The sequence below is a fragment of the Etheostoma spectabile genome, chromosome 2 (genome assembly GCF_008692095.1).
Source record: "Etheostoma spectabile isolate EspeVRDwgs_2016 chromosome 2, UIUC_Espe_1.0, whole genome shotgun sequence".
Classification (NCBI taxonomy): domain Eukaryota; kingdom Metazoa; phylum Chordata; class Actinopteri; order Perciformes; family Percidae; genus Etheostoma; species Etheostoma spectabile.
Window position 1 is genome coordinate 9243908 of NC_045734.1, and position 10414 is coordinate 9254321.

The following is a 10414-nucleotide window of genomic DNA, read 5'->3' on the forward strand; positions in this document are numbered from 1 at the left end:
GTGTGTGTGTGTGTGTGTGTGTGTGTGTGTGTGTGTGTGTGTGTGTGTGCGAAAATAAGAGAGATCTGAAGGGCTAAAGCGCCATCTGGTGGTGATGTAACATGGCACTTTGAGCTGAAATGAGCATCCATCTGCACAGTAATGATCCTTCATCACCAGGTTAAGATATAACTGCAGTGAGATGGGATAAAACTTCACCCTGAGACTCTGAAAACTCATGAAACTTTTGGGTTTTACACTTTCATACCGCAGTTTTTTTCCAAACACTTGCAGAGTTGCTCCATGAGTAAAAGCTGAAGCCTCAAGAAATCTCTACTTAAGGGTAATTTTAGGTCAGATAAGAGTATATTGTTTGACATATTGCATGAAAATCTAAATTATTTGAGTTCGTTTTAGTGCAGTGGCTCTAAAACAGTACTTGAAATCAAGTAAAAGAAATTTGAAATTCTAAAAACATAAACGGAGAACAAAATTCTGTCCACTATTCTGCATGTTTAATTTTTCTTTTTTTTAATTTTTTTTTTTATAACATTATATATCTGTGTACCTGCACCAATAACTTAATTTAGCCTACTTTTGTTTAAATTTGAATTATCTCACAATAAATTCCTAAAGCAAAGTGCAAAGAAAATCTGTCATTCACAACAAGCGCCGCAGCTCAGTTGTTTGCAAAATAGCCGGTGAAGCTTGTCTACGCTTTTTTAACCAAAAGTCTTTGTACACAAAAGACTTATTTGTAGTAATGCATGTAGAAAGGGCTCGCTGTACTGTCCTCTCTAATTGGCGCTGTCAAGTGTCCCTTCACAGGCTTGTTTCACAGTCTGATCGGATAACCCAGACCACATGAAGAGAGGAGTGTAAGACAGCCTGAGCAAAGAAGAAGAATGAAAAGAGATGCAGGTGGTTAGGAGGTGGTGAGCTGCTTAAGAATGATCAACTGCCAAGTAGACGACAGGCTGCGCTCTCTTTTATACATTAATAGTTGTCTTTCACTCTGTATCTCTGCAAACAATCGCTGATCAGAGGTGTGTAAGCAGGAAGAGGTGGAGGGACTCTAATGCAACATGACAAAAGTGCTACTTTGATATTGCTGATATCATTACTCTCGTTAGGAGGTAAATGCCACTGATAAAGTAGAATAAGAAAATAGACAGGGAATGGAAGGCCTTTTAAGTGCAGGGAGGAGCATGATGTTTAAGTGTAAAAGAGAATGCAAAAAGCCAGTTGATCTCTTTCTCTTTTATTGTGCCTGTCTCACCAACTTGTCACTCTCTCTCAGTCCAATTTACTCTTTTAATATGTCCTGTTTTTATACATCTTTCACTTAATTGTGGTGTGCATGTGTGTGCTCTTCATCAACCAAGATTTTCTTCGTTTGTGTGTGCGCGTGCAAGAAAGTGTGTGTGTGTGTTTGTGTGTGTGTTTGTGTGTGTGTGTGTGACAGTAATACCTGTGTTACAGTCAAAAGTAAGTAACTTCAGAAGTCAAGTGTATCATGTTGCCAGGATCTTCTTTGTGGTGACAACAGTGATTAATAATGGAAAGCAGATGTCGGCATCTCAAGCTGAAATTTTCATGAAACTTCGCTATCGTGATTAAAGTGTATGTCTTCCTCAAGTCACTCCGAGTCTTTTAACTCCGCTCTCTGGGGAGTGGCAACAAATCATGGTTGAGACAACATGTCATATCACAGACAATCTTATGCATGTCAGGAACCAACTGTTTTTTTTTTTTTTGCCTTTCTAAAATTTGAACTTCTCATCTGTTCACTGAAGCCTACACACATGGACAAAGTTTGGTTATTTATGGCATTTTACACTTCTTATAATTTCCCGGTTGATTTTTGAAAGCTAAGATTTGTTTTCCTTTATAGACCTATTCTTCCATTTAAAACGGCTACAAGACAAAAATAGAGACTGTAACATGTTAATAAAAAGTAAATAATTTGTAATATTTGAATTTAAATGTTTGTTAGTGTTTTATTTTAATTTTGTTGTATCAGAAATGACTTCAAATAGATAGCTTTTTATATTTACATTAAGGTCCTACATTTACTTAAATCTCAATAGTAACAGGTTCAGCATCTTAATCTAAAATCATACAGAAAACTTTATCAAATTATTTCAGTCCCGAGTTGAGATGATTAAACTTGACTTGCCAGCGTGCCAAGTGTCTCTTCCTGTGAAAAGTGATCTATATTTCAGAGGAATCTAATGACATTTCTATTTTCTCCTCTCAGAAAGAGGATTCTTCTTTATACTTTTTTTTTTGGAGGGGTGGATAAATGCATTTGCAGCTTCCGCTCGGCAAAGTTTATTTATATCTTTGGATGCATTTAAAAGCCTGGGCTGCTGTCACAAGTAGATGGCTTTGCTCACTTTGGATTGTGGGGTGCAAATGTATGAAAAAAGGCTTGAGTTGGAGATTCAGCGTAAAGTAGCCAGGAGTGTTGTGGCAGCAGAAATATCAGATCACTTAAATGCTTTCTCAAACATTTCTTGAACAGGCACCAAGATCATCTTTTATCTCACTAGTTTCCTCCCCATCTTTTCCTCCTTTTATCTCTCTCTCTCTCTCTCTCTCTCTTTCTCTCTCTCTCTCTCTCTCTCTCTCCTCCATCCCTGAAATACCAACACCTCAGCTACAATGCCGCATGGGTACAGATTTCCCTCTGCACTCTTCTGAGAGACCAATAGATAAATAATACCAGATGGGTGAGATTAATAAGCTTAGTACATAATTTCTGTCTTTATCCTTTGTTTCTCTTATTTATTCTCTTACTGTGTGCTCAGTCAAGATTGAATTCATCAGTAAATGTAAATCCTTGGCAAATCTTAAATTTAAAGCATATCTCTGGTGATATTCTTTATTTGTCTTATTGTCAACAAATGCTACAAAAAGAACCAAACCAACAATGAATTGATGCTAACAAGTGTCTGTGTATCCGATATTGTTGTGGACTGTAGTATATTTTGACTCAATCCCACATACACCATCCTGCTGCTGTAAATACTCACACTTAATTGGTAATACATTTTACTTAAATGGAAGATTCTTAATGGAATATTCAATATTGTTCTATTGTGAACAAATCAGTTCAGTTCAATTGTTTTTTAATTATGAATGTAAATGTAAATGTGCTGTATTTATATAGCGCTTTTCCAGTCTTAACAACTGCTCAAAGCGCTTTTACATCTACAGGAAACATTCACCATTCACACACATTCATACACTGTGGCCGGGGCTGCCGTACAAGGTGCCATCTGCGCATCAGATACACATTCAGACACATTCACACTCCGATGCGCAGCACCGGGGGCAACTCGGGGTTCAGTGTCTTGCCCAAGGACACTTCGACAATGACTGCAGGGGCGGGGATCGAACCACCAACCTTCCGATTGGCAGACAACCGCTCTACCACTGAGCCACAGCCGCCCCTATGAAGAGTTCCTGTGTTCAGAACAGCCTCTCCAAATCAAATGTACACAATGACGTCTGACGTAAAACTAATTTTAATTGTTGGTTTACTTTTTTTTCATTGGCTTTTTAAATAGGAAAATAGGAAAAATATAGATTTAAATCAGCATTATCTTTCAAGTCATACACCTGACTGTGAGAGTACTGTAAGAAGGCTTAAAACGTTGACCATCTTTGAGACTTTTTAAGTAGTGAACATTACACAGTTTAATATAAGGTGGGTACATGATCAGGTCCTCACCATTGTTCATATTTTTCTTGACATAAACTGTCATCTAATTACCTTCCATCTCTGTTTAAATCCCTTTTAATTTCCTTTGACAGTTTGGCGATTTTTCTAAAGAGGCAAAGACATCCAGTCGGCCTACTGATAAATGAAACACTGTATCTCCTGGCTTATACAGTAATGCAATACAATAATGGGTGCTATTCAGTAATTTGCATAAAGGAGAAGGGCTTGTGCTGACTCAAATTTCCCTTCTCATTTGACTCTCTCTACTTCCAGTCTCCAGTATTTGGGATCCAAGGAGCAAGCACCATAAATTGCATAAAAAGATGTGTGTAAATGAATATGAAAAGCAATGTTCTTTTCAGCAAGGCAATGATAGCTGTTTTCACATTCCATCTCATTTTTGTGTTTTCTCCCCTACCTTTCACACTCTTCCCTACGGCCATAAAACAGTACTTTTACATATATTACCTTTTGATTAATGGAGCTGTATTCATTATTCTGCCCTATTGCTAATTAGAAAACGCACCGTGCTAATGATATACAGTTGGAATAATACTTGCCCACGAGGCACGCTCAGGTTTCATGCTCGCGCACTCCCGGTACCAGCCTTTACACATAGATTCAGATCTGCCTCCTTCTACTGCGCTCAGCTCATCCGTTAGCAAAAGAGTCACGGCTACCACTGAGAGTCATTGTTTTTTTTTCAGGCATAATGAGGCCTGTTTTCTCCTGGGGATTGTCGCTGAGGGTTGATGAGGTGTGCAAGCACTGAGTCAGTCTTAATCAGGAGCTGTGTGTGTGTGTGTGTGTGTGTGTGTGTGTGTGTGTGTGTGTGTGTGTGTGTGTGTGTGTGTGTGTGTGTGTGTGTGTGGGGTCCTCATTGGTTTGATATTGTGAATCCGGATATCTTCACGGTGTCTCTGCTTTACTGCTGTTAAAAAAAAGATTGTATTGAATCATAGCGTCGATCAGATCCTATCCAAAGGGTTAAGGTAGTACTACTGTATGTGATTCCACTCCTCTGAAAATGTTGCTGTGTGACCGTCTGTCATGGTCAAAACAACCAAAGGCAGTGACAACCATCAATATCACACCAGCAGACTTGTCTGTACTAATGCAGGCGTATTCCCCTGGCCAGGCCCTAACTGCGTTAATGGCTGGAGGGGTGTGATGGAGAGGTAGAAGGGGAGGGAGTGGGTCACGACATATTGGTGACAAGGTAACACCAACTTCAGAGCTGACATCTGTCATTTGTCCTCTTCTGCCAACCAGCCTGCTACTTTGTCTCTTTCCTGTCTTTATATACATTATACAAATGTTAAGCCTTTTTTTTTTCTTGTTAGCAGTTTTTATATCTTATTTTTACCTCTGTTTTATTTATTTGTTTACTATCCACATCTACATTCACTGTAATGTAATTTCTAGACCACACGTAAAGTTTGAAGTATTTCTATTTTGTGGCACATTATACTTCACTGCATATCAGAAGTAATGTGCTTTATTTTACTACATTATTTGACAGCTGAATACTAGGCTTTAACAGGCAAAATTAATGAGTAGATCATGCAATCTTATGATTTTGTAGTAATTCAATAACCCAACAGAGTACACCTGGACCAGAATCATCACTAAAATGTTGCTTATAAATTATCATTAATTCAACACTCCAAATGAGCACTTTTTCAGAATAGTAATATTTCATAATTAAAATACAGTTCACTGCTAATACTTATCTGATTGCAAGACTTCTAGTTTAAACGGGAAAATTTTACCATGTTGCATTGCTGCTTTTGTTTATGACAAAGATTTCAACTCTTGTTCTTCATTGTGTAGAGTTCTAAAACTGGTCTAGTAGATTTAAGTTTCCATCTGAAATTTGCAGTTAAGAAAAAAAGTAAAGTACAAATTTGATCATTTGGGCCAGAATTAAAATTTAGATACCAGAAAATATATCAGATTTGTATCTACTCAAATATCTGTACTTTATCCAGGCTGTGTTTCACAAGGAGACACATAAACGCACAAACAAAAAATTGCCAGACCACAAATTCAACCGGAGGAAAACAAAGAGTGTATCTGAAAAAAGATTTATCTAGGTTTAATTTAGCCCTGAAATAAGGTCGGTGAAAAGACTGTAGTAACTACGGGAGGTGGATAAGAGGAGGTCTGCTCTCTAAAGTCTACAGAGAGAGAAGGCCAAAGGTTATAAAGAAAACCTTGGAGTAGTGCCAAAGAGCCGTTAACACTTTCCACCTACTTTTTGTGGCTCAGAGGTCAGCATTTTCTGAGATTACCTCTTCTTATTTTCTCCTTTCCACTCTCTCCAAGCACCATTACAGCCCAGCACACAGCCATTAGAGATCAACAGCCCATCCAGTTGTAATAACACCCTCACATAGCTCTAGGGTCTACTAACCTATAGCCTCTCTGTTGTGTGATCCTGTAGTTCTCACTAAGATCAAGTATAGGTTAGTAGCTACTGAGGTTGGGCTACAGGAGTATAGTCTGTGTTACCGTCATGTTCACAATCTGTCCAAGCTCTAGTTTATTAATAATAATAATGAGGCTTCATAGATCCCTATTGGGAAATTGTTTATTCTTCCAAAGGGAGTTCAAAGTGTGCAGTCAGCTACACAGCAGTGTACCATGTGTCAATGGTGTAATACTCGAGATCGGTCTTGGTCTTGAGACCGGTCTGAAGACCACTTTCTGAAGGTCTCAGAATCGACCGCATTTTTACTCGGTCTTTTCATATGATACACTTATGGCATTTAAAGAGGTGAATATAGAAGAAGCTTGATATGTTTTCTGTGGGTGTTATTTTTGGGAATGTGGACCTTTTAAATCAATTTGAGTTGTGCCTATGGTTTGCATTTACCACATTTTATCGTGACATAAAGTGTTGGACTTGCACTGGTCTGGTCTTGGTCTTGACTCGTCTCAACCCCTCAAAGTCTTGGTCTCGATACACTCTGGTCTTGGTGCTGACTTGGTTTCAGTTATCCTGGTCTTGACTACAACACTGCCCAGTGTTACACTGATTTCCTTGTCTTGCTTAAGGGCACTTCAGCAGGGTGGATGATTATTGACACGAGGCTTGAATCCATGCTCTTTAGTTCCACTGCTGGATTTACAATAAGTAAATAAAAAAGGGTTGGCAGTTTGTCCACATGTCAAAGTGTCCTCGGGCAAGGCACTAAACCCCAAGTTGCAATTTATAAACTAATCATTTACCCTTTGATTGTTGTCAGCTCATTGTTTTGGGTCTGCATTTCATATGGCTAAATTCTTCTGGTTGTCATCAACTTAATTAAAACTACAATGTAAAACCACAGCTCCATGGTCAAAAGTTGGCTGGCTGTAAGGCAACAAACTCAGCAGTGCATTGGCTGAACTTCACACTCTTTATTATCCTCAAACAATGGGTTCAAACATCATGGCCCAAAGTCCTACAAAATTAGCAAACAAAACAATTCAAAACACTGATTTAAAAAATGAAACTATACATATGTATACTATATTAAAATAACAGGATAGCCACCAGCGCCCCGCTGCCTTGCAACGGATAAGCAGGTATAGATCATGGATGGATGGAAGTCCACAGAAGAAGTAAATGAAGGCCAGTTTTAAATTACTTTTAAAAAATTGCGTTGCAGATAGAACATGAGTAAACACTTGATTATTTGCTCAACATAAAGTTATAAAATCAGTTATATGTACACAGGCCCGTGGTAAAGTGTTGAGCAATTCAAAAACTTCCCAAACTTTGTCATTTCAATATTTAAGGGTTCCCTACTGTTTTTAAACCTATCCTGATTCTTTGGGTTGAAGCTCTGCAATATTCAGCATGGGAAAGAATCTCTCTGGATTGAGACAGAATTGCATTGTCAACTAAAACATAGCTGCAGTTGGACAGGAAGACATAAATTGGCACCACACATGGCAAGGAGAAAAATGTCACTCCTTTGTCCCTGTAGACCCTCCAGTTTGAATCTCCCTTTTCCATTTTGATAGTGTCACAGACACAGTACTTACCGCGCCCTCCAGAGGCAGTGACGTGTCTGTCAGAATGAAATGAAGGCAATGAAGTCAAAACATGAAATCACAGGACGTGGCAACACCGTGGGGACAGATACAGAAGGCAGCAAATGTTTCACCATCAATCATCACATTTGCCGAAAGTGTCACTAAGACTACAGATGCTTCTCAGTTTTTTTTTTTTTTACCAAACTTGATTCTGATGCAAATCAGTAAATGGTGTGTGATCTCTGTCAACATCGATCTGTAACCAGCTAAATCTGCAACATCCAAAGGTCTTTGGCACAGCCCTCTCCTGTCCCTCTGAAGAATGTTGGCCTATAACTGACTCAAAAACTATAATCACATTTTCATAAAGACAGCCGCAATCCTTTGCCAGTTGTTCTTTTTTACCTTAAAAATAAAATGTTTTACTTGGCCTTTACTTTGTTAACTAAAAATGTGCATTTGGAAATTAACATAGAAAGACACTAGTTATAAAGAAAACCCTGATTCTTGCTATGAGTAAGTTGTACTGATCAACAACTCTGTTGAGATATACAGTAGATGACCCTTTTTGTTCAGTGAGGCAGTAACTTTATCAATCCAAATATTGTTTTGTTTGCAATTTATTTGAATGGACACAGATAAAAAAAAGTTGTATACTGTTTTTTCTAACATTATCTTAGCCAACGTGCCAAAACATTTTCAAGATGCTTTGGAAAAGTGAAAAAAGTAATGACAAAAGCAAAAATGTTGCTGACCTAACTTCTAATGTCAAAGCTAGTGGGTTGCGGTTTGATTGACTTGTATTCCATCTTTTGGCTTTAAAAAAAAACACATTGAAGGTCCACTTTTGCAGAAGAATTGAGGCTCATTTATGTCGCTAAAAGGTACGTTTATTAAATAGATGCCTTGTGCTAAAATAACTCCCCTCATGGTAACAGTCTTTCTAAAGATGAACTGTTGAGATAAAAAAAGACTCATTTTTGTAATTCTTATGTCTTTTTTTAAGCTGCAATAATGTGGCAGTTTTTCAGTAGTGTAATTGCACACATAACAGTTCAATTTCTAAATCATAAATATTCAGATAATTCACATGCAAAAGAACATTGTCATATTCAGCGATTCCAAGAAAAGACAGATGGGGCTCAGTGAGTCTGAAACATTGTGAAACAATATATAAACAATATGTGTTATATGAGTGTTGAACCATGCTACATGGTGAGCCCATACTATCACTGCAAACATGGCAATTTTTATATATTTGAAAGAACAGATTTCACAAGCCTATATTGTTATTTTTATTATAAATTTATTTGTCAGGGACAATGCAGCGCACAATAGAACATAGAACAATAAAATGAATTACCTGTTATGTAAAGCAGCTGTATGTATACTATTGTAAGTAATGTATTTTATTTGGCTTCATATACAACATGTGTTAATTAAAAATGTATTGCTATATTTTTGAGTGTGTCTTAAAAAAACATGTTGGATGGAACAAATGTTTGGCATGACACAACCTTAAAATTGAATTAAACAACCTAGTGAAAACCTAAAATATATTTCAAAGAATATTTTTCTCATTGCTCATATATGTAGCCTTTTCATCTCTAAATGTTATTTTCAATAACATTACATGATTGTGATAATTAAAGGGGGACTCTGCGATACAGTGCACTTTTTGTCAAATTCAACTAATATCTCCCCAAGGTCGGCTAGCTGTCTGTTCTCTGTGTGTGCTGAAAAAAATAATTTGCTGTTCATACACAGCCCTGAGGTAATGAGTTAAATTGCCGACTCCACTTTCAAACAATGCCCTCAACTTTAAACATTGTTCTCTTAGCTTATTAGCTGTCTACCCTGCTCCAAAAGCATCATGAGAAATCTGGATCATCCCCATCACTGATCCTTGTACTGCATCCCTACAACTAGTCTTTACACGAGGGCCAAACCTCAGACTTTCAAAGAGTGAAGTTGAAGGTGTAGGCAAGAGTGCTGGCATGGATCCCCGGGACAGCAGACAAATTATAAAATTATCATTGAAGAGTTCCTGTAGATCCCTGATTGCCCCAGAGAACCCCATTACCCAGAAGCCTTGGCTTTGAACACCTCTCCAACATCCAGTGCTGGCTCCTGTCAGGCAAAGGTTCTTCTTCTTCTTCTTCCACATCCTCCCTAGTGTTTTAGAGCAGCACTGCGGAGCCACATTTCCTAACAGTGTGAGCTTAAAGGCAGCACTGGCAATATGACAGCCAGAAGAAACAGTGAGTGCCACAATTGACATATTCCCCATCATTTTGGCATGTCCTCTCCCTTTTTCTGGACACCTGATTGATTCTGACAGCCTATATTGGGTATTTCATATGAAAGAGAATTTTGTGATTAAATGTTAATGAGTTGGAATTTCTCTCAGTGCTTTTATTACAGGCCGCCAGTTTTGAACATTTTTCAAAGTAACACACCCAAATTCCACTGTTTGCAATGAATTAATAATACAATCTTGTCACTGAAGTATCATGCATTCTTTAATCAGGCTGCGAGTCTGAAACAGAAGCTTCTTGAAATGTATTTCTTTATGATCAGAACAATTACAAACTTCATAACAACAATCATAAAGGACCTATCAAAAAGCCATGCATACATGTACACTGTGTGTGTGTGTGTGTGTGTGTGTGTGTGTGT